Here is a 24657-nt window from a genome sequence, read left to right on the forward strand (position 1 = left end):
TAATGAATACATTTTATATAAGTATATCCCCAATATGGCATGGGACAAAAAAATTATACATTATTGCTAAATATGGCATTAATTGTGCAAAATGTCATACACATTTATGAATATACATCAAAATAAATAATTGTGATCTGTGCCCACCACAGAGCTTAAGAAATAAGACATTACCAAATATTTCAATTCCACTCTGCACCTCTGTTGATTATATAATACCAAACTTCCACTGTTAGATAACCAATACAATGAAATAATTATGCAAGAACATCCCTGGTGGCTTAGATGGTAAAATGTCAGCCTACAATGAGGGAGACCTGGGTTCAATCCCTGGGTCAGGAAGATCTCCTGGAGGAGGAAATGGCAAGCCACTCCAGTATTCTTGCCTGAAAAATCCTATGGGCAGAGGAGGTTTCTTCATAGTCCAACCCTCACATTCACACATGACCTCTGGAAAAACCATAGCTTTAACTAGATGGACTTTGTTGGCAAAGTAATGTCTCTGCTTTTGAATACACTATCTAGGTTGGTCATAAATTTCCTTCCAAGGAGTAAGTGTCTTTTAATTTCATGGCTGCAATCACCATCTGCAATGATTTTGGAGCCCCCAAAAATGAGTCTGACACTGTTTCCACTGTTTCCCCATCTATTTCCCATGAAGTGATGGGACCAGAGGCCATGATCTTTGTTTTCTGAATGTTGAGCTTTAAGCCAACTTTTTCACTCTCCTCTTTCACTTTCATCAAGAGGCTTTTGAGTTCCTCTTCACTTTCTGCCATAAGGGTGGTGTCATCTGCATAGCTGAGGTTATTGATATTTCTCCCCGCAATCTTGATTCCAGCTTGTGCTTCTTCCAGCCCAGCGTTTCTCATGATGTACTCTGCATAGAAGTTAAATACGCAGGGTGACGATATACAGCCTTGACATACTCCTTTTCCTATTTGGAACCAGTCTATTGTTCCATGTCCAATTCTAACTGTTGCTTCCTGACCTGCATACAGATTTCTCAAGAGGCAGGTCAGGTGGTCTGGTATGCCTATCTCTTTCAGAATTTTCCACAGTCTATTGTGATCCACACAGTCAAAGGCTTTGGCATAGTCAATAAAGCAGAAATAGTTGTTTTTCTGGAACTCTCTTACTTTTTCAATGATCCAGTGGATGTTGGCAATTTGATCTCTTGTTCCTCTGCTTTTTCTAAAACCAGCTGGAACATCTGGAAGTTCACGGTTCACGTATTGCTGAAGCTTGGCTTAGAGAATTTCGAGCATTACTTTACTAGCGTGTGAGATGAGTGCAATTGTGCAGTAGTTTGAGTATTCTTTGCCATTGCCTTTCTTTGGGATTAGACTTCCCTGGTGCTCAGATGGTAAAGTGTCTGCCTACAATGTGGGAAACCTGGGTTCAACCTGGGTCAGGAAGATCTCTTGGCAAAGGAAATGGCAACCCACTCCTGTACTCTTGCCTGGAATATCCTATGGATGGATGGAGGAGCCTGGTAGGCTACAGTCCATGGGGTGGCAAAGAGTCGGCCACGACTGAGCAACTTCATTTTCACTTTCTTAATATTAGCCTACCAGTTTTTTATGTATCTCTGTTCACTTTGCCTGTTTTAAAACTATTATCATAATGATTTCATATTGGCTATATCCTTGATTTATTTTTTACAAGAGTAACGTTGTGTTTATAGAAATAGAAACATGCACCAGGAGTTCATTATTCTATGTTATATAATGGTTCATTTGAATGTACCAAAGTCCATTAATAGATTCAACTGCTTATAGCCCACTCATGGATCACAGATTTGTCATGACGAAGGGGTTTGTGCAACTCAGTGAAGCTAAGAGCCATACTGTGTAGGGCCACTGAAGATGGAACAGGTCATAGTGAAGAGTTCTGACAAAACGTGGCCACTAGAGAAAGTGAAAGTGAAGTCACTCAGTCGTGTCCAACTCTTTGCGACCCCATGGACTGTAGCCTATCAGGCTCCTCCGTCCATGGGATTTTCCAGGCAAGAGTGCTGGAGTGGATTGCCATTTCCTTCTCCAGGGGATCTTCCTGACCCAGGAATCGAACCAGGGTCTCCTGCACTGCCGGCAGATGCTTTACTGTCTGAGCCACCAGGGAAGCCCACTAGAGAAGGAAATGGCAACCTACTCCAGTATCTTGCCTGGAGAATTCCATGGGTAGTATAAATATAAAGAAAAATATGACACCCAAAGTTGAGGCCCCAAGGTCAGAGAGTGTCCACCAGGCTACTGAGGAAGAACTGAGGGCAATTACTAATAGAATGGAAGAGACTATAGATCTCTTCAAAAAAATTGGAGAAATTAAGGGAACATTTCATGCAAGGTTGGGTATATAATAGCTCTCATTTTGAATGCTAGTATGGTTATGCTCAAAATACTTCACAGTAGGCTCCAGCAGAATGTGAATCAAGAACTTACAGATGTTTAGAAAAGCTGAGTTTCTAAACAAGCTGAGTTTAGAAAAGGCAGAGGAATGAGAGATCAAATTGACAACATTCGTTGGATCATAAAGAAAGCAAGAAAATTCCAAGAAAGCCTCTACTTCTGCTTCATTGACTATGCTAAAGCCTTTGTGTAGATCACAACAAACTGTGAGAAAGTCTTAAGAGATGGGAATATCAGATCATCTTACCTGTCTCCTGAGAAACACGTATGTAGGTCAAGAAGCAACAGTTAGAACTGGACATGGAACAATTGACTGGTTCAAAACTGGGAAAGAATACTGTCTTTTCAAACTCTGGACAGGCTGTATATTGTCACCCTGCTTATTTAACTTATATGTGGAGTAAATCATGTAAAATCCTGGACTGGATGAATCACAAGCTGGGATCAAAATTGCCAGGAGAATTATCAACAGTCTCAGATATGCAGATGATATGCCACTCTAATGACAGAAAGTGAAGAGGAACTAAAGAGCCTCTTAATAAGGGAGAAAGAAGAAAGTGAGAAAGTTGACTTGAAACTCAACATTTAAAAAACTATGACCATGGCATTTGGTCCCATAACTTCATGGAAAATAGAAAGGGAAAAAGTGGAAGCAATGACAGATTTTCTTTTCTTGGGCTCCAAAATCACTGTGGATGATGACTGCAGCCATAATATCAAAAGACACTTGCTCCTTGGAGGAAAGCTATAACAAACCTAGAACAGCATATTAAAAAGTAAAGACATTATTTTCCAACAAAAGTCTATATAGTCAAAGCTATAGTTTTTCCAGTAGTTATGTATGAATGTGAGAGTTGGTCCATAAAGAACACTGAGTGTAGAAGAATTGATGCTTTCAAATTGTGGAGCTGGAGAAGACTCTTGAGGGTCCTTAGGACTGCAAGGAGATCAAACCAGTCAACTCTAAAGGAAATCAACCCTGAATATTCATTGGAAGAACTGTTGCTGAAGCTGAAATTCCAAAACTTTGGCCACTTGGTGAGAAGAGCCAACTCAGTGAAAATATCCTGATGCTGGGAAAAACTGAAGACAGAGAGGGGGGTGGCAGAAGATGAGATGGTTAGCATCACCAACTAAAGGGACATGAATTTGAGCAATCTCCAGGATATAGTGAAGGACAGAGGAGCCTGGCATGGTGCAGTTTATGGGGTCGCAAAGAGTCAGACACGACTTAGTGACTGAACAACCACAATTGCTTATAAGACAATATATGATTCGTATTCTTTTAAGAATTCTGATATATTTAATATAATCTGTTTATTTCAATTTGAAGACAATTTCAAGAAATACACAAGTTGAAACAGTAATCTTATTAAGGCATTTACATGTTTAACTTTACAAGCATTTCTTGGAGATACTGCAGTGTCCATTTCAGACCACTGTGATAAAGCTAATATGTCAATAAATCAAGTCACATGAATTTCTAGTTTTCCAGTGCATATAAAAGTTATTATAACCTATATTCTATTAAGTGTACAATAGCAGTACATCTAAAGTAATAGTGTATATACATTAAAAATACTTTATTATATAAAAATGCTTACTATCATCTGAGCCTTCAGCAAATCTTAGCAGTAACACCAGACATCACTAATCACATATAATCATGTTGTTGCTCATTTGCTAAGTCATCTCTGACTTATTACATGTTATCACAACAAATACAATAATCAAAGGTTTCAAGAAGTGCCACAAATGTGACAACAGAGACATGAAATGAGGAGATGTTGCTGAAAAAATGGTGCTGACTTGCTGGACACAGGGCTGCCACAAACATTCAATTTGTAAAAAGGAACACAGAATCTGAAGTGCAATAAAGCAAAGAACAATAAAACAAGGTCTGCCAATATTAGAGAACATTTTTTAAGAGGGATTTTTAAAGATAAGAGATGGGAGTTTGATCCCTGAATTGAGAAGATCCCTGAGGAAGGACATGGAAATCCGTTCCAGTATTCTTGCCTGGAGGATCCTATGGACAGAGGAGCCTGGCGGGCTGCAGTGCATGGAGTCATGAAGAGTCATGGGGTCATGTCTATGACTGGAGCGACTTAGCATGCAAGCACACACAAGAGTGACTGTACCATTTACACTACAAATAGACTTGTATTATTGAATGTTATGCCACCTCCTCAACCGCACATTTCTTGGTGAAAAAATATTTATCGAATATATAAAGGTAATTAAACACAGAGACATAAGACTAAGGTTGTTCTAATGTCCCCATGTTATTCAGTCACCTAATTGTGTCTGACCCTTTGGGACCCCATGGACTGATTGAAACACACCAGGCCTCTCTGTCCCTCACCATCTCCCGAAGTTTGCCCAAGTTCATGTCTATTGCATCGGTGATGCGATCCAGCCATCTTACCCTGTGATGCCTTCTTCTCCTTCTTCCCTCAATCTTTCCCAGCATCAAGGACTTTTCCAATGAGTCAGCTGTTCACATAAGATGACCAAAATACTGGAGCTTCAGCTTCAGCATCAGTCCTTCCAAAAAGCATTCAGAATTGTGAACTGTGAACTTCCTGATGTTCAAACGGGTTTTAGAAAAGGCAGAGGAACCAGAGATCAAATTGCGAACATCTGCTGGATCATGGAAAAAGCAAGAGAGTTCCATAAAAACACCTATTTCTGCTTTATTGACTGCGCCAAAGCCTTTGACTGTGTGGATCACAATAAGCTGTGGAAAAATCTGAAAGAGATGGGAATACCAGACCACCTGACCTGCCTCTTGAGAAATTTGTATGCAGGTCAGGAAGCAACAGTTAGAACTGGACATGGAACAACAGACTGGTTCCAAATAGGAAAAGGAGTATGTCAAGGCTGTATATTGTCACCCTGCGTATTTAACTTATATGCAGAGTACATCATGAGAAACGCTGGACTGGAAGAAACACAAGCTGGAATCAGGATTGCTGGGAGAAATATCAATAACCTCAGATATGCAGATGACACCACCCTTATGGCAGAAAGTGAAGAGGAACTAAAAGCCTCTAAATGAAACTGAAAGTGGAGAGGGAAAAGTTGGCTTAAAACTCAACCTTCAGAAAACGAAGATCATGGCATCTGGTCCCATCACTTCATGGGAAATAGATGGGGAAACAGTGGAAACAGTGTCAGACTTTATTTTTCTGGGCTCCAAAATCACTACAGATGGTGACTGCAACCATGAAATTAAAAGACGCTTACTCCTTGGAAGGAAAGTTATGTCCAAACTAGATAGCATGTTGAAAAGCAGAGACATTACTTTGCCAAGAAAGGTCCGTCTAGTCAAGGCTATGGTTTTTCCAGTGGTCATGTATGGATGTGAGAGTTGGACTGTGAAGAAGGCTGAATGCCAAAGAATTGATGGTTGTGAACTGTAGTGTTGGAGAAGACTCTTGAGAGTCCCTTGGACTGCAAGGAGATCCAATCAGTCCATTCTGAAGGAGATCAGCCCTGGGATTTCTTTGGAGGGAATGATGCTGAAGCTGAAACTCCAGTACTTTGGCCACCTCATGCGAAGATTTGACTCATTGGAAAAGACTCTTATGCTGGGAGTGATTGAGGGCAAGAGGAGAAGAGGATGACAGAGGATGAGATGGCTGGATGGCATCACTGACTCAATGGATGTGAGTCTGAGTGAACTCCAGGAGTTGGTGATAGACAGGGAGGCCTGGCGTGCTGCGATTCATGGGGTCGCAAAGAGTAGGACATGACTGAGCAACTGAACTGAACTAAGATTGGTCTGATCTTGCTGTCCAGGGAACTCTCAGGAGTCTTCTTTAGCAACACAGTTTGAAGGCATCAGTTCTTTGGCTCTCTCTGTCTTCTTTATAGTCCAGCTCTCTCAATCTTATGTGACAACTGGGAAAACCATAACCTTGACTATATGGACCTTTGTCGGCAGAGTAATGTCTCTGCTTTTCAATATACTGTCTGGGTTTGTCATAGCTTTCCTGCCAAGAAGCAAGTGTTTTCTAATTCATGGCTGCAGTCACCATTTGCAGTGATTTTAAAGCACAAGGAGGGGAAATCTGTCACTACTTTCACATTTTCCCCTTCTATTTGCCATGAAGTGATGGGGCCATGTGGCATGATCTGTTTGTTTGTTGTTTTTTTTTTTAATATTTAGTTTTAAGCTAGCACTTTCACTCTCCTCTTCACCCTCATCAAGAAGCTCTTTAGCTCCTCTTTACTTTCTGTCATTAGTTTGGTATCATCTGCATATCTGAGGTTGGTCATATTTCTCCCACTTATCTTGATTCCAGCTTGTAACTATTCCAGCACAGCATTTCTCATGATGTGCTCAGTGTATAGATTAAACAAACAGAGTAACATCAGACAGTCCTTTCTCAATACTCTTACACTCCTTTCTCAATACTCTTATACTCCTTTCTCAATCTTGAATCAATATCACCTTACTGCAACTGAAAAGTGGATGATAGTGTTAGTCGCTCAGTAGTGTCTGACTCTTTGTGACTCCATGGACTATAGCCTGCCAGGCTCCTCCTGTCCATGGAATTTTTCCAGGTAAGAATATTGGAGTTGGTTGCCATTTCCTTCTCCAGGAGATTCTCCTGACCAACGGATCGAACTCGGGTCTCCAGGATTGTGGCAGATTCTTTACCGTCAGATCCACCAAGGAATTCTAAGCCAACCAAATCCTAACCTAGAGTCAATACACATGAATCTGAGTAAATTAAACATAAGAGCAGACAATCACAAGAGCCAGATAGACTTTCTGACATAAGACAATTAAAAAAATATATATATATATATATAATTGGAGGGTAATTATTTTACAATGCAGTATTAGCTTCCACTGTAGAATAAAGTGAATCAACTATATGTACACATATATCCCCATGCTCTTGAGCCTTAACTCCATCCCAACCCATCTTACCTCTCTAGATCATTAAAGAGCACTGGGCTGAGCTCTCTGTGCAATACAGCAGCTTCCCATTAGATATCTATTTTACAGATGGTAGTGTATGTATGACAATGATACTCTCCCAACTTTTCCCACCCCACCATCTCTCCCCATGTCCACACATCCTTTATCTACATCTGCACCTCTATTCCTGCCCTGCAAATAGGTTCACCTGTATCATATTTTTAAATTCTATATATATGTATGTTAACATATGATATTTGTTTCTGTATGGCAAATAGAGGAAAACAATAGAAAATTAGAGATACCAAGGGAACATTTCATGCAAAGATTGGATCAATAAAGGACAGAAATGGTATGGACCTAGCAGAAGCAGAAGATATTAAGAAGAGGTGGAAAGAATATACAGAAGAACTGTACAAAAAAGAGCTTCATGACCCAGATAATCACGATGGTGTGATCACTCACCTACAGCCAGAAATCGTGCAATGTGAAGTCAAATGGGCCTGAGGAAGCATCACTATGAACAAAGCTAGTGGAGGTGATGGAATTCCAGTTGAGCTATTTCAGATCTTAAAAGATGATGCTGTGAAAGTGACACTCAATATGCCAACAAAATTGGAAAACTCAGCAGTGGCCACAGGGCTGGAAAATGTCAGTTTTCATTCCAATCCTGAAGAAAGGCAATGCCAAAGAATGTTCAAACTATCGCACAATTGCACTCATCTCACATGCTAGTAAAGTAATGCTCAACATTCTCCAAGCCAGGCTTCAGCAATACATGAACCGTGAACTTCCAGCTGTTCAAGCTGGTTTTAGAAAGGGCAAAAGAACCAGAGATCCAATTGTTAACATTCGCTGGATCATCAAAAAAGCAAGAGAGTTCCAGAAAAACATCTATTTCTGCTTTGTTGACTATGCCAAAGCCTTTGACTGTGTGGATCACAATAAACTGTGGAAAATTCTGAAGGAGATGGGAATACCAGATCACCTGACCTGCCTCTTGAGAAACCTCTATGCAGGTCAAGAAGCAACAGTTAGAACTGGACATGGAAAAACAGACTAGTTCCAAATAGGAAAAGGAGTACGTCAAGGCTGTATATTGTCACCCTGTTTATTTAAGTTATGTGCAGAGTACATCATGAGAAACGCTGGGCTGGAAGAAGCACAAGCTGGAATCAAGATTGCCAGGAGAAATATCAATAACCTCAGATATGCAGATGACACCACCCTTATGGCAGAAAGTGAAGAAGAACTAAAGAGACTCTTGATGAAAGAGAAAGAGGAAAGTGAGAAATTTGGCTTAAAGCTCAACATTCAGAAAACGAAGATCATGGCATCTGGTCCCATCACTTCATGACAAATAGACAGGGAAAAGTGGAAACAGTGGCTGACTTTATTTTTTTCGGCTCCAAAATCACTGCAGATGTTGATTGCAGCCATGAAATTAAAATACGCTTACTCCTTGGAAGGAAAGTTATGACTAAGCTAGACAGCATATTAAAAAGCAGAGACATATATGGATGTGAGAGTTGGATTATAAAGAAAGCTGAACACAGAAGAATTTAAGCTTTTGAACTGTGGTGTTGGAGAAGACTCTTGAGAGTCCCTTGGACTGCTAGGAGATCCAACCAGTACATCCTAAAGGAATTCAGTCCTGGGTATTAATTGGAAAGACTGATGTTGAAGCTGAAACTCCAATATTTTGGCCACCTGATGCGAAGAGCTGACTCATTTGAAAAGACCCTGATTTTGGGAAAGATTGAGGGCAGGAGGAGAAGGGGATGACAAGGGATGAGATTGTTGGATGGCATCACGGACTCAATGGACATGAGTTTGGGTAAACTCCGGGAGTTGGTGATGGATTGGGAGGCCTGGCATGCTGTAGTTCATGGGGACGCAGAGTCGGACACTACTGAGTGACTGAACTGAACTGAACTGGCAATGTTTTAAGCTATAGACAACCAAATAAGTTCCTTTGCTTCTAGTCTTCTCTATTAAAAACCTCTACCACAGCTCTTGCTGCTGGAGGGCTCCTAACCAGCTTTGGTTTTACTCTTTATTGTTTTTCAGTGACTAAGTCATGTCCAGTTCTTTGTGACCCCATGGACTGCAAGTATACCAGGCTCCTCTGTCCTCCACTGTCTCCTAGATTTTGTTCAAACACATGTTCATTGAGTTGGTAATGCTATCTAACCATCTCATTCTCTGCAGCTCTCTTCTCTTTTTGCCTTCAATCTTTCCGATCATCAAGGACTTTTCCAATGATTCAGCTCTTTACCTCAAGGGACCAGAGTATTTGAGCTTCAGCTTCAAAAACAGTCCTTCCAGTGAATATTTAGGGTTGATTTCCTTTAGGATTTACTGATTTAATCTTTTTGTAGTTCTAGGGTTTCTTAAGAATCTTCTCTAGCACCATAATTTGAAAGCATGAATTCTTCAGTGCTCAGCCTTCTTTATGGTCCAACTCTCACATTGATACATGACTACTGGGAAAACTATAGGTTTGACTATACACACCTTTGATGGCAAATGATGTCTCTGCTTTTTAATATGCTGTCTAGGTTTATCACAGCTTTCCTCCAAGGAGCAATTGTTGTCACCATCCACAGTGATTTTGGAGCCCAAGAAAAGAAAATCTGTCACTGCTTCCACTTTTTCCCTATTTCCCATGAAGTGATGGGACAGGATGCCAAGATCTTAGCTTTTTTAATATTGCATTTCAAGTCAGCTTTGCCACTCTCTTTTTTCACCATCATCAGCCTGATTCCAATTAATGTATGTTCAAATAAACTCTTGAAAATATTGACGTGCCACAGGTTATCTTTTATCAAATGCTTCTGTATAGACTTCCCTCAGACAGTAAAGCATCTGCCTACAGTGTGGGAGACCTGGGTTCAATCCCTGGGTTGGGAAGATCTCCTGGAGAAGGAAATGGCAACCCACTCCAGTATTCTTGCCTGGAAAATCCCATGGATGGTGGAACCTGGTAGGCTACAGTCCATGGGGTTGCAAAGAGTCGGACACGACTGAGCAACTTCGCTTCCTGTATATGAGGCATTGCCATAAATAATAAATAAAAGATTTTCATATTCATATAATTTTAGATTTAGAGAAAATTTTCAAAGACGATACAGAGAATTTTGCTTTTTCTTCTCACCCACATTCCCCTTAAATGTACTGATTTTAATATTGTCAGTGTGGTATATATGCAATGGTATGTTACTTTATTTTGAATTTTCCTAAATAATAATATATTTACACATCTACATATATATATATTATATACTTATGGAATATTTGTGTTTTTTGAAAATTATTTTTAAGCATTTTGAGACATTTTCTATTAGTATGTCTTTCTATTTTTTCATCTATAAGAATACATAAAGAATATAATTTTTTAGCTAGTTTTTGCAATATCTTCTCCTGATTTATCATTTATCTTTTAATTATATTTTTAAATTTTTAATATGTGTCTCTCAATATCATTGTCATGAACCAATTTTCTAATGTTAAGTCTTGCTTATCTGAAATAAAACAATTTATACAGTGCTTTATATATATATATATAGGTTTTATATTATTCAGTTTAATATTTGGTTAAGTATTTTCATCTATATTCATGAGTGTCCTTGTCTGAAACAGGTACCAAAGTTATGTTGGTAAGATAATATAAGTTGGAGAGTATTTACTTTGTTTTATTTAAGACTGAAAATATTTGCCTCTTGAAAATTTCAAAGAATTTGCATTTAAGCTCCTCTAGGTTAGTCAAGGCCATGGTATTTACAGTGGTCATGTATGGATGTGAGAGTTGGACTGTGAAGAAAGCTGAGCGCCAAAGAATTGATGCTTTTGAACTGTGCTGTTGGAAAAGACTCTTGAGAGTCCCTTGGACTGCAAGGAGATCCAACCAGTCCATTCTAAAGGAGATTAGTCCTGGGTGTTCTTTGGAAGGACTGATGCTAAAGCTGAAATTTCAATACTTTGGCCACCTCATGCGAAGAGCTGACTCATTGGAAAGGACTCTGATGCTGGGTGGGATTGGGGGCAGGAGGAGAAGGGAACGACAGAGGATGAGATGGCTGGATGGCATCACTGACTCAATGGATGTGAGTTTGAGTGAACTCCGGGAGTTGGTGATGGACAGGGAGGCCTGGCGTGCTGCGATTCATGGGGTCGCAAAGAGTTGGACATGACTGAGCGCCTGAACTGAATTGAACTGAACTGAGGCTAGAGAGTCTTCTTTTTCATAGTGATAGGACAATTTAGATATTCTAGTTTCTTGAGAATATTTTGAGGATTTAAATTTCTTGAAGCTGTTTCATTTCACCTAAATTAGTAATGTACTGACACAAAACTATTCACAATATTTCTATCATTTTTCCTTTGATAAATATATGCTTTAAGCCTTTTACAATTTTTCCAATGTTTGCCTCCTGCTGTTTATCTGTTAAAGTGATTATTATATGAAGTTTCTCTATGTCATTTTTCTTCCCAGGGAACCAAATATTTATTTTGTTGATTTTCTTTAATGTATCATTTTTACTTCACTAATTTCTTCTCTTACTTCCTTTCTTCCATATGATATACAAGTTATCTTTTTCTTTATTTCTTATCTTTTGGGGGGAACTCTAAGTTGGATACTAGCTCAATCAATATTAACTGTTCTTTCTTCCTAATGAAGACTATATGCTTATTTATAAACACTTTTGTAATGCATACATTTATGCATGTAGTATTTTTATCTATCAATTCAAAGTGCATTTTTATTTCTATTATGACATAAACCATAAGTTATTTAGATGCATATTTTATTTTATGAAAATTCAACATATGAAATCTATTTTTCTTTTTGTCTTATTTATTATATTTAACAAGTGATGTATTCAGTAAACCCAGTATGTCTGCTACCAGTCCCTTAGAGTGTGTTGTTCCTTGCTTTATGTTCTAGAATGTGATCAATTTAAATATATATACACACACACACTACAGTACCAAAAGTAAGGTTCATTGTCCTATGTATGTGTGTTTGTAAGAGAGAGACACACACACACAGAGACTATGCATATCCATTTCAACATATTGACATGTGTCTGCTTGATATTTGACCTAGAGAAATTACATAAAACCCTAATATGCAGATTTATCAATGTACACTCCTTCTTTAGTCTCTATTGAAGATATGGTATTAAAGGCACTCTGGTTTATAGATCTGGAATTGTTTCATCCTACATTTATACTTTCTCTCTCACACATTTCTCCCACATATCTTCCCTATGCCTCTTATTTCTTACTATGGTTACTTTCAGTTCGTTTTTTCTTTAGGATTTCCTTGTTAAGTTTTACCCTTCCAATTTCTACTAATTGAATGTTATTTCATTTATATTTAAGATAAAAATTCCTAGGGCAATACAGTAGCTTGACTTTCCTCTCTCTCAACCAAAAACATTAGACCCATTGGAAATCGAATGACAAATGTAATGTGTTAGCCATTAAAACAACAGCTCCACTATTCAAACACTATCCATATAATGTTATACAGTCAGTATTATTTATATATAAACACAAATTCACCATTAAAAAATCAGTATTCCTTTTTGTATTTCAGATGCAGCTACTCTGACCATATTTTTTCTTTCTGATATTTTTAGAGCTATTTTGAATGACTGAAACTTCTTTGTTTGCCTGAAAAATGACTATTATACTCTGCTTTGTAAGTGATATTTTAGCTGAGATTACACTTCTTGGATGACAGTTCTTTTTCTTAGCATTTTGTATATCTTATTCCATTGTTGTCTATACCTGCCATTGATAGTTCTATTGTCAGTTTCTGATTCCTTAGTGAAAATATTTTTTTCTCACTCTTTTTTATATTTTAAAATATTTCCCTCATTTTTAGTGTTTTCCATTTTGTTGGATGTGTTTAGATGTATATATCTTACTCACCTTCTTATGATTTTTGATGAGCCAAAAAAAAAATCACTGTTCTTAGCAATAAGAAACTTATAATCTAGAAGTGAAGGAAGATTTCTTAAAAAGCATTTCTACTTATATATATATATATGATTAGCTTATATATTATTTGACTTTTATTTTTTAGAAGCAATTTAAAGTTTATGTTTAAATTTCAGAATAAATTTTAAATATTGTGATGAATTCTATGAAGACAAATAAATTCTGTAGGACAGAGAAATATAAGAAACTATTTTATACAGATGCATTAGGAAGGATTTCTGGCATTTTTCCTATGGAAATTTGAAACTGGATATGAGATGTCTCAGTTCAGTTCCGTTCAGTCACTCAGTCATGTCTGATTCTTTGTGACCCCATGGACTGCAACAGTCCAGGTTTTCCTGTCCATCGCCAACTCCCAGAGCTCGCTCAAACTCATGTCCATCAAGTTGGTGAAGCCATCCAACAATCTCATCCTGTCTTCCCCTTCTCCTCCTGCCTTCAATCTTTCCCAGCATCCTTGACTCTTTTCTAATGAGTCAGTTCTTCTCATCAGGTGGCCAAAGCATTGGAGCTTCAGCTTCAGCATCAGTCCTACCAATGAATATCCTTGCTGTCCAAGGGACTCTCAAGAGTCTTCTCCAACACCACAGTTCAAAAGCATCAATTCTTCGGCACTCAGCTTTCTTTACAGTCCAACTCTCACATCCATACATGATTACTGGGAAAACCACAGCTTTGACTAGACTGATGTAAATGTCTCAATACATCTCAGTACAGTTGATAAGATTAAAACTCCAAGATCTGGAGATGAGTATGTTCTATCTGGTATTTAGTAAGAGGATAAAGTATATAAATAAGAGGTAATTGGTCATGTTTCTTAACTAGTGTGATCTCTGAATCACAGAGATTGTTTGTAAAGGTCCTTATGTTCCAAGAACACTCTGTCTGACAACCTTATCACCAATGATGGAATAAAAAGAAACCAGACAGGAGGAAAATAAGAAGGCTCTTTGAAGGCATGATGGAGCATGGACTAGCAAACTGTCAGGGGGAATGAATTAAATAGATGGATTTAATGTGTCTTTAAGTGGTAAAGTAATCACAATGAAATTGATTGGCTGCAAAGTGAGAGAAAATAAGAGTCATAGATGATGCCCTGGTTCCTGGCATGAGTATCTGTGATGACACTTACTAAGGAGGGCGAGGTGGTTGGAATGAAGGGCCAGAGAGCATGAAATGATGTCTAGAGACTGTGTATGGGGTTGTGTGGTGGGGTGGTGGTTGTTGGGAATGGTAAATCCATTTTGAAAATGTTGAGGTTAAAGTATTTGTGTGTATCTAAATACTGATCTCTGGAAAGCAATTCACTTCACTAGTCTAAAGCTCAAAAGTGAGATTGGGATGTAAATACAGATTTTGAATTTATCTGTATAAAGTATAAATCTAATTGTAGCCATGGGAATGGATTAGAGCTCCCCAAAACTTTTATAAAGTAAAAACAATCTCTATGAAAGAAGCAAGAATTCATGGGACTGCAGAGCCAAAAGAGATTTAAAGGGTATGGCAAGAAATAAATTAAGAGAGCATTATATCATCAAAGAAAAGGGAAGAGAGATTTTTCAACAAGACAGGAATTATTCAAAGGGAGGATAGAAGGCACATAAATAAGACTGAGAGTTTCTTCTTGACCTGCTTCTCAGGGAAGGTTCTTTTGATCTAAGTAGAAATTATTTGGGTGGATAATAGAAAGAAATGTGTGGGTTTTCTAAAGACAAAAGCTGTATATTATGTAACAAATTTTCAAATCTGTTCACCACTCTACAAATATGTCCTTGTCAAAGTGAGGTCTCTGGATTAGCAGCATCAGCAGTATCAATAAACTTGTTAGAAATACAAAATTTGAGGCCTCACTCTAGAGAAAATGAATCATAAAGTCTAGGGTGGGGTCATCAAGCTGTAGTCTAGCAAAGACTTCAGGTGATTCTGATGCCCACTGAAGTTTGAGAGCTACTAGTCTAAGATAATGGCTCCCCACTCCAGTACTCTTGCCTGGAAAATCCTATGGGCGGAGGAGCCTGATAGGCTGCAGTCCATGGGGTCGCGAAAAGTTGGATACAACTGAGCGACTTCCCTTTCACTTTTTACTTTCATGCATTGGAGAAGGAAATGGCAACCCACTCCAGTGCTCTTGCCTGGAGAATCCCAGGGATGGGGGGGGGGAGCCTGGTGGGCTGCCGTCCATGGGGTCACACAGAGTCAGACATGACTGAAGCAACTTAGTAGTAGTAGTAGTAGTCATCTAAGATAAAGGAACAGTATATGCCCATTCCCTCAAACTAATATATTATATAATGCTAAACATTACATTTTTTCTTACCCTCCATATTTAATAAATCATTGAAATCAAGTCTTCATTTTAAATATCACTAAATTAATCTTATTTCCTATTTTATAATATATATATATAATGTTAACATGTAGATATCTAATTTAATATGAAAATATATAACTATATATTATTTTTATATATTAATATTTTTAAAGTATTTAAGATGGTTATATGTTATACATTATAAAAACAGCCCAGCATCAATGCCATTGAACACGTTTATGTGCTCATCCCTAATCATATTCTCCTGTACCTGAGTAATAATTTTTCTAGATATTATATTTACCCTTCTTTCCATCATTTTTAAATTACACATCTATATATATGTACCAGTTTATAATATATAGATGTATAGATGAAAACATGAATAGAAAAGTAAAATATACTGGTCACTAGTGGTAAAGAACCTGCTGCCAATGCAGGAGACACAGGAGATGCTGGTTTGATCCCTGGGTCAGGAAGATCCCCTGGAGAAGGAAATTGCTGCCCACTTCAGTATTCTTGCCCAGAGAAGTCCATGAACAGAGGAGCCTGGTAGGCTACAGTCCATGGCTACAAAGAGCTGGACACAACTGAGCGACTAACACTATGAACATTTAGTCTGTAAGTAACATAGAAGAAGCATTCAGTAATCTATAATCTTCAGGGCAACTAAATCAAACATTAAAACATAGATGTGAATTCAGATTTTGCTACTTAATCATTAATTTGGAGAAATTCTGTAACCATTTGAATCTGTGTCCTCAAATGTAAAATGATTACAGTATTATCTATTTGGGAGCTCTATGTAGATAACTGAGTTAACACAAACAGCACTCAGATAACTACCTAACACAAAGAACACAGATGACATATGGGTTCAAGAAATCATCTTGCATGAGTGATGCATACAGGGAGGTGGAACTGTCTGGTCTTAGAATATTGGCTCTTGCCGGCTGTGCTCATGGAAGAGTATTTGTTGCCTGAGTGCTTAAAATACATTTGTTTAAAGAAAGAATTTTCACCACTCTTTGCTATTCTGCTTCTTCAGACAAAATATTTTGTCTCTGAAGCCCTCTTGTTGTCTTTCCCATTAATCTCTAATGACACATAACATTGTTTGGCATTGAATAAAATATATTTATCTTCCTACCGGAGCAGCTAAGCGTCTTGTCAATGTTTTTTGCTACTGTAGAAATGTTTTTTTTTTTAATCTTTCCCAATTTTTTATAGTAATTTTTTAAAGTAAATTATATTTTACAGAAATGTGCACAGATGTTAAGTGAGCAAATTGATTTCTCACAAAGTATAAATTGTGTAATTACCACCCAGATCAAGAAATCAAATATTGCCATTCCCCCACAGAAGTATTGCAGTCTCTCCACTTCCCAGGAATATCTTCCCTTTTTCTCAAAAATAGCAAGAGTGATTTTGCATTCTTTCAAATTTATATACTATGTATTTCATATGCTAATATTTTGAGATTAATTCTTGGAGTGGAATATAGAAAAATTAAATCCCTCTATAGAATACTGCAACCCAATATCATTATATAATTTATACATTTTGAAGCAGCATTCAATTAATATTGGCTCTAAATCTAAAGCTGCCATGAACATTATTTAACAGATCTTTGGGGACTACATTTAAGAACATATTTTGTGAAGTATAAGCTTGCAAGTGAAAGTTGCGTCATTGAGTTTGCTTTTGTTGAATTTATTAGATATTGCCAAAAATTTTTCCAAAATGATTTCACAAATTTGTATTTGTCTATAGGTGCATTCGTTTTGCCCTTATCATCAAATGGTAATTTGGTTCTCAGCATTTTGAATGTATTATTCCTTTACCATCTTGTGTTGTCATTGAGAAATGTACTGTCAATCTAACTTAGTAGGCAATTTTTTTTCCTACTTTAATAAGTGGTATGTTTCTTTTGCTGTTCTACTAAAACATTTTTGGGAGTTTTGCAGAATTCTGACACCTGAGTGTACATATCTTGCATTAGTTCTAGTAAATCCCTAGATAGCCTCTCTAACCTACAATTCTTTCAGTACAGAATTCCTATTATAGAGAGTATTAGCTTATTCATTTTCTAATGTCTCTTAACTCTTCTCCCTTTCTACATTTATTTTTCTTTGATGCTTGCAATCCTAGTAGTTTCTCAGCTTTAACTTCTTATTCACTCATTCTCTCTCATGCTGTGTCTACTTTCTGCTTACACTATTTATTGAAGTTTTAGTATCAATGACTGTACTGTTTTGTCATTTTTTAAATTTATTTTTACATCTTCCTGGCTATTTGATAGACATTTACTCAAAACTCCAATTCCATCTTATTTTTATCATATTAAATATATTTTATGCCGTCTTTACCTATTACATGTATCTGACATTTTGGCATGGGTAATGTCAATCTCTTGCTAACTCTGGTTAATGTTTTATATGCTAAGATTCTATGTTCCTCGGGGTTTTTTCTTTGGAAATAAAATGAGCTGTATATTCCGTCCTTCCAGAAATGTTTTTACATTATTTTTTTTTTATTAGGTATCCTGGGATATTTGTAAGAGAAACAGATTTAGGTTATTATCTCATTTAATGAGTTCCATTATCACTGAAACCCCAAACCAAGTAAGAATATTTATAGAAGACTGGCAAATACATTTTTATCCCCTTAGCATTAAGATCAAGGCCAAGCAAAAAAGGTTTCCTTCCCACCTCCCAGTACTAACAAGTAGATTTTTTTTAGCTCAGCCCTTCGCAAAACATGTTCTGGATGCATGTGAAGGTCTCCATTATGACTACCTCCTCAAATTTGCCCAAGGCTTTTCTCCTGAATGTGGGAACCCTTAATTCTCAAGTCCCTTAGTTAGAGTGGCTGGCAAGGTTCCACAAGGCAGGCAAAAATCTTAGCGTTTACTAACAGTTCTAACTTTTAGTTTTTCTCTCTCTTTCCAGCCTTAGAGATTTGCCTTACTAATTTTTTTTTTTTTGAGCTGAACTATGTAGTTTTTCTAAATTGCATTTTATGTAACATTTTAGTTATTTTGTAATAGATTTTCTGGCTATCTAGTCCATAACATTTCCAGAAAAAGAATACTCTTAGTAGTCTTAAAGCTCTTTAGGAATCAGATTGTTTCTGATTTTCCTTGCTTTCCTGAGGTCATATTTCTGAGTAAATAGTATCCAATATTAATCAGTTCTTGGGGGAAGGAATGAATAAAGTAACTTGATTTATTTAGGAAGCCATAAATAGGTCAGTAATGTTAAATAATAAGATAAAGGCTGGGATTATGAGAAGCTAAATATCAAAAGGTAGGTAACAATCAGATGAAAATAAGTCTTTCAGGTACATGTAAAGAATGTGATTTTAATTAAGGAGGAGTATCTCTGAAGAGTTTAAGATTAACTGATATGGCAAAGCTCATGGGAGTAGGCTGTACTATTCAGAGCTTTGCAGAAAAACAGAACCAATAGTAGATTTTATACATAAAAACACATTGCATTTATATATGCATATATATGTGTGCATATTATATATACATTTATGCTATATATTTATATAATATATGGAATATTCATAGTATTATATAAATTAAAGACAAATATTTAAATGATATATATATATTTATACACACACACACATATATACACACATACAAAAGTAGCAATAGAGAGATTTAAGGAACTGGCTCACATGACTGTGGGGATTGGTGAGTCTGAAATTTGTAGGAAGGGCTAGCGGACTGGAAATTCAGGTAAGAGTTGATGTTGTAGTCTTTGGTCTGAATATTATCTGCAAGGCAGATCAGCAGGTGGAAAATTTAGGCAGTGTATCTATGTTTCAACCTTGAGGAAGAATTGATTTTTCTCTAGAAACCTCAATCTTTGCTCTTAAGGCCTTTCTTTAGCTGATTGGATGAGACCCGCCCACATTATAGAGAATATGTGCTTTACTCAGAGTCAACTGATTATAAACGTTAATCACATCTGAAAAGCATCTGCAGAGCAATATCTAGACAACTATTTGATCAGACAACTGGGCATTGTAGCTAACGAATTTTACACATAAGTTAACCAATCACAAGTGCTAAGTTTGATGGCAAGCCAAACAAATATAATCAGATGATAATTTTAACAACTTGGTAGAAAGTGAAAAACAACTGGTGTTTAAAACCATTTCTTTGGGAGCACAGATAAGTACTAGAAGACTTTTTAATGTTCCACTAGTCACTATAACCTGGTCACATTCATTGTACAAGATGAAAACCAACAGCTAAGCTTGCTTGCTGGGCTTCGCTGGTGGCTCATTGGTAAAGAATCTTCTTGCAATGCAGGAGACGAAGATTCGATCCCTGGGTTGGGAATATCCCAAGAGAAGGAACTAGCAATCCACTCCATTATTCTTGCCTGGAAAATTCCATTGACAGAAGGAGTCTGACGGACTACAGTCCATGGAGTCACAAAAGGTTGGACAAGTCTTAGCAACTAGATAACAACAAAACTTGCTATATGAGAATGATTCACCATAAATGGTTAGATAATATTTCAAAATATTTTGGGCTCTAACTGAATATGTAACTTTACATATAATTATATAAATATATAAAATATGTAACATATTTCTATTAAAACATAATATAGTATACATTAAAACATAATATTGCAGTACAATTTGGGTTCCACATTTTTCCCCCAATTTTTTTTTTTCTCCTTGCTGTATTTTGATTATTTTACCCATGAGGATGAAAGAAAGATTTAAAATGGTGTTTCTCAGTAGAAGATTATCAAGTTTGAATACTTAAAATGACATTCATGCAGTAGGAAAAGTAATACACTGCTGGCTTCAAGTCTTTGAAATTCTGCTGGGATTTGAGGAGTCTGCATAACACCACATGCTATCATGTGTCATTTTCACTGCTCAGAGACCAGAAAGAATGTTCCTTGCCTCTCGGTTATCATTAATCTAGTATTCTTTTTGCATAAAGACTTAAACCAAAGTCCTCCAAGGAAAAATAATCTGTCAGGACGTTTTTCCTTTCCACTCGTAAAATACTGAATACAAAACATGAATTCTTAGATTGAATCTGAGGAGTTAACAAGCATGGGAGCAATTTAAGAAAAACAAATGTCTCTTTTTTACAAGGAGTGGCTAGCATACAGAAAGGAATGCCAACTCAGCAGTATATTTAAGCTATCATATTCGAAATTAGATGTTGATTCAAGTTGCAACTGAATACATTCTTGAAGAAAGAATATTGCCATTTTTTTAGCATTTGGATAAGGCGATAGGAAATAAAGTCAAACTTAACTTCAAGTATCCATAACTTCAAGGATCCCCATGCAAAATGTTAGAAAAGTGAGAATCAATAGTTACACTCCTGTTTAATTCAATAAGGCCTTCTCTGTTACATTAGGGTTTATTGATGCTATAAGGTAAGATGTCTATATTTTCACATGATATAAAAGAAAGAAAAAAAGTAAAGATTACTAAGTTGCAAACATTTCAAATATATAGTAGAATAATTTAATATCCTTTTGGACTTGTTGTTATTGTTGTGGGACAGAACAAGTTGTGTCCTACTCTTCTGTGACCCCATGGACGTTTGCCAGGCTCCTCTGTCCATGGGATTTCCCAGGCAAGAATACCAGAGTGGGTAACCATTTCCTTCTCCAGCAGATCTTCCTGACCCAGGGATTCACATTGGCAGGTGGATTATTTACTGCTGGGCCACCAGAGAATGCCTTCCTTGAGAGTATGACAAATATAACAATAAAAGAGCTAACTGGTTTAAAGTACATCTGTGCATCTATAAACCAAGATTATATATTCATCTACTGCTTCACTGAAGAACTTCATGCTTTTCCTCCAGGGAAGAAGGGATGCTGAATAGAAGCAGCTAGCTGCTTCTTCTCAGAAATACTATCAAAACTTGAAAAGTAGTGTCCACTCTGTCTAAAGAGTGAAAGAAAGTTTAAAAAAGGAGCTAGAGTGAGAATGAGAAGACAGAGGTAGGGAAGAGTGAGAAAAAAATAAAGGAAGAAAGGAAAGGAGGCTGGGGGAGAGAGAGAGAGAGGAAGAAAGAGGGAAAAGGAAGAGAAAAAAGAAAGAGAGAAAGAAAGAAAAGAAAGAAGGTAAGAAAGAGGCAAAGAAACTATGGGCAAGTATTCTCCCAGATCTAGAATGGTTTCACTTAACAGTTTGCATATTTCCCATTGAAGGTTTCCTATTTGGCAAGGAATGCACTTGTCTTCTCCCCCTTTTTAAATCAAACTGGCTCCTCGTTTATTTTGCTTGCTTTGTTTTGGGTTTTTTGGACTTATTTTTTAAATAAGAAGCTCTTTACCCTGTTCACATTTGAAAATTCAAGTATTTTCCATTGAACTTTTGATAGCTTTGTTTCTCTTAAGATAAATCTAAAGCTAAACAAGAATTCAAATTTCACTTAACTAGTATTGATCAGTCTATTTTGTGTTTTGGGTGTGTGATTTCTGTACAGTGTTTAGAACATTAGTGTCAAGGTTAGAATATTTTTAAATACATAGCAGATGAAATGTATTGATGATAAAATATGATGGTTTTAAAAGTTATCACAAGGAGCAGGAAGCTACTGGGAACTTACAACAATGAAGCCTCATCGCCATCTTAGTCAGGCATGTGGCTCTATAAAATCTTTCTGCATAAATTCAAAATTATTGAAAGTTTGTGTTGTTTTGGTCTTGCCGATATCTGTGGAGATTCCAGCTAGAATTCTTTCAAAATGTCCGTATTACAACACTTTTCCGGCTTGATCTCTAATTTATCATTGACTAGGAACTCCAAGAGGAAAAACCGATTAATCTTCCATAGAAAGAAAAGACAAAGCTTGTTCTTGTTTTTACAGATTGTGTAAAAAAGGCATTAGGGAAGACAACAGAATGGGAAGAGTGAAGATAGTGTTACAGAAAAGAAAATGAAGTGTTCCTTTGTAAATCATTTGATGAAAGGATTAAGAAAGGGATTGCTGAAGTTCAGAGATCTCTCTTCTCTATAAAAATCAAAGACAAGAAGAGATGTAAATTTTAAATTGTACTATTTGATGATCTGTCAAAAATTAAGAATTCCTATGAAGGCTACTGGGAGCTCTGGGTATGCAGCATTGTGTTTATTCCTTCCCTAATTGATAGCTGACCTCCTTGGCACCCCCACTCCAATACTCTCGCCTGGAAAATCCCATGGACAGAGGAGCCTGGTAGGATGCAGTCCATGGGGTCGCTAAGAGTTGGGCATGACTGAGCGACTTCACTTTCACTTTTCACCTTCATGCATTGGAGAAGGAAATGGCAACCCACTCCAGTGTTTTTGCCTGGAGAATCCCAGGGACGGGGCAGTCTGGTGGGCTGCCGTCCATGGGGTCACACAGAGTCAGACACGACTGAAGTGATGTAGCAGCAGCAGCAGCAGCAGCAGCGGGCGCTTAAGTTCACTGCATTATGTGACAAGCTCTATGAAGAATCAGCTACCTCCAAGGCTTGTTTACTATAGCTTGAATCTTGCTCTGATGTTTCCTGGTTTTGATAAGCATCCAAGGGGAACTCAGCTATGGTATCTTTTATCTTATTCTTCCCATTATTGTATAATTTCCTGTATTATAACTTATTATATGTGGTTCTTAGCTCACTTAATGGATTGTTCTTCATGGGCAAGGAAAAAAAACTACAATATTCCTCAGTCCCCTCCCTGAATATATGCTTAATTAATATTTTAACAATTGTATAGATGTGATAAAGGCCTTTCTTGAGAAAGGCCTTATGTCATAGGGAATTTCAAAGAAAAAGTAGAGGATTGTATTTTAAAAATCTGAGTAAAAGAGTGTTAGGAAGGTAAAGGAAAGGGAAGTCGCTCAGTCGTGTCCGACTCTTCATGACCCCATGGACTGCGGCCCACCGGGCTCCTCCATCCATGAGATTTTCCAGGCAAGAGTACTGGAGTGGGGTGCCATTGAAACTGCTAGCTAAATACACTGAGGGAAAGAAAAAAGAAAGAAGAACAATGAAAACATCATGACCTTGATAGGAGAAGAGCAAGCCTTTAAAATTCTACTCAATGGACAGAAGCATGATAGGACTTTTCAGTTCTTCTTCCTCATCTGCATGATAACGGATGCATGAACCTTTCTTACAGCATGTAAATGGAAGTGGCATCTGAGGAGCTGGGCTTCAGCAGTCAACACAGATCACAACAGTGAAATCTGTGCTCAGAGCAGAACACAGAATATAACTTACCCAGGTTCTATTTGTCCCACCTCAGGCTTTCAGACCACTCTTTTTGCTCTGGTATTTTCCCAAAAGTCTGAATATTTTTAGGGGTATTTAGAGGACAGCTGGAAGACTGCTGAGCTATGACTGATGTTGGGAAGTCAGGACCTACTAGTATCCTCTATGAAGGATTTCCTGGAAAGATATGATAATAGATGAAGTACTGCCTGCTTATCCTCATAACTATGCTCAGCATAGACTAAACACTGAATCAACAGTCCAGACAAAAGTCACTAACAAAGGTAGAGTTCTCATTTAAGAGAGAAGGAAAAACTTGAATAAAACAGATAAATTCTTTTTTTTTTGTCCTAGTATATGGTTAAAATTAGGATATTGGCTTCCTGCAGGTCCTTATTTTATTCATTTATATAGCTGAGCATTTTGTTTTGGGGTGTAGAAAGGCTACTTGAAAAACCAAGAAACCTGGATCTTTAAAAAGCGTTAAATTGAATCAGTTTAGAAAACTGTTAAATCCTAATGTGATGCCCAAATCAACTTAAATGACTCCAGGAGAGTAGTTAAAGATCTTTTATGTATTTGTGCTCTGCATAAAATAAACCAGGCACATCAAATGGAATAATGTGTGTGGGTTTCTCTATTCTTGGTTCTATTCATATCCTAGAATGATAACATGTTCACATGTCCAAAAAAACCCCTCTCTTTTATAAGCCATTTTCAATTCTGATAACTTTGACT

Source organism: Bos indicus x Bos taurus, chromosome 9 (genome assembly GCF_003369695.1).
Source record: "Bos indicus x Bos taurus breed Angus x Brahman F1 hybrid chromosome 9, Bos_hybrid_MaternalHap_v2.0, whole genome shotgun sequence".
NCBI lineage: Eukaryota > Metazoa > Chordata > Mammalia > Artiodactyla > Bovidae > Bos > Bos indicus x Bos taurus.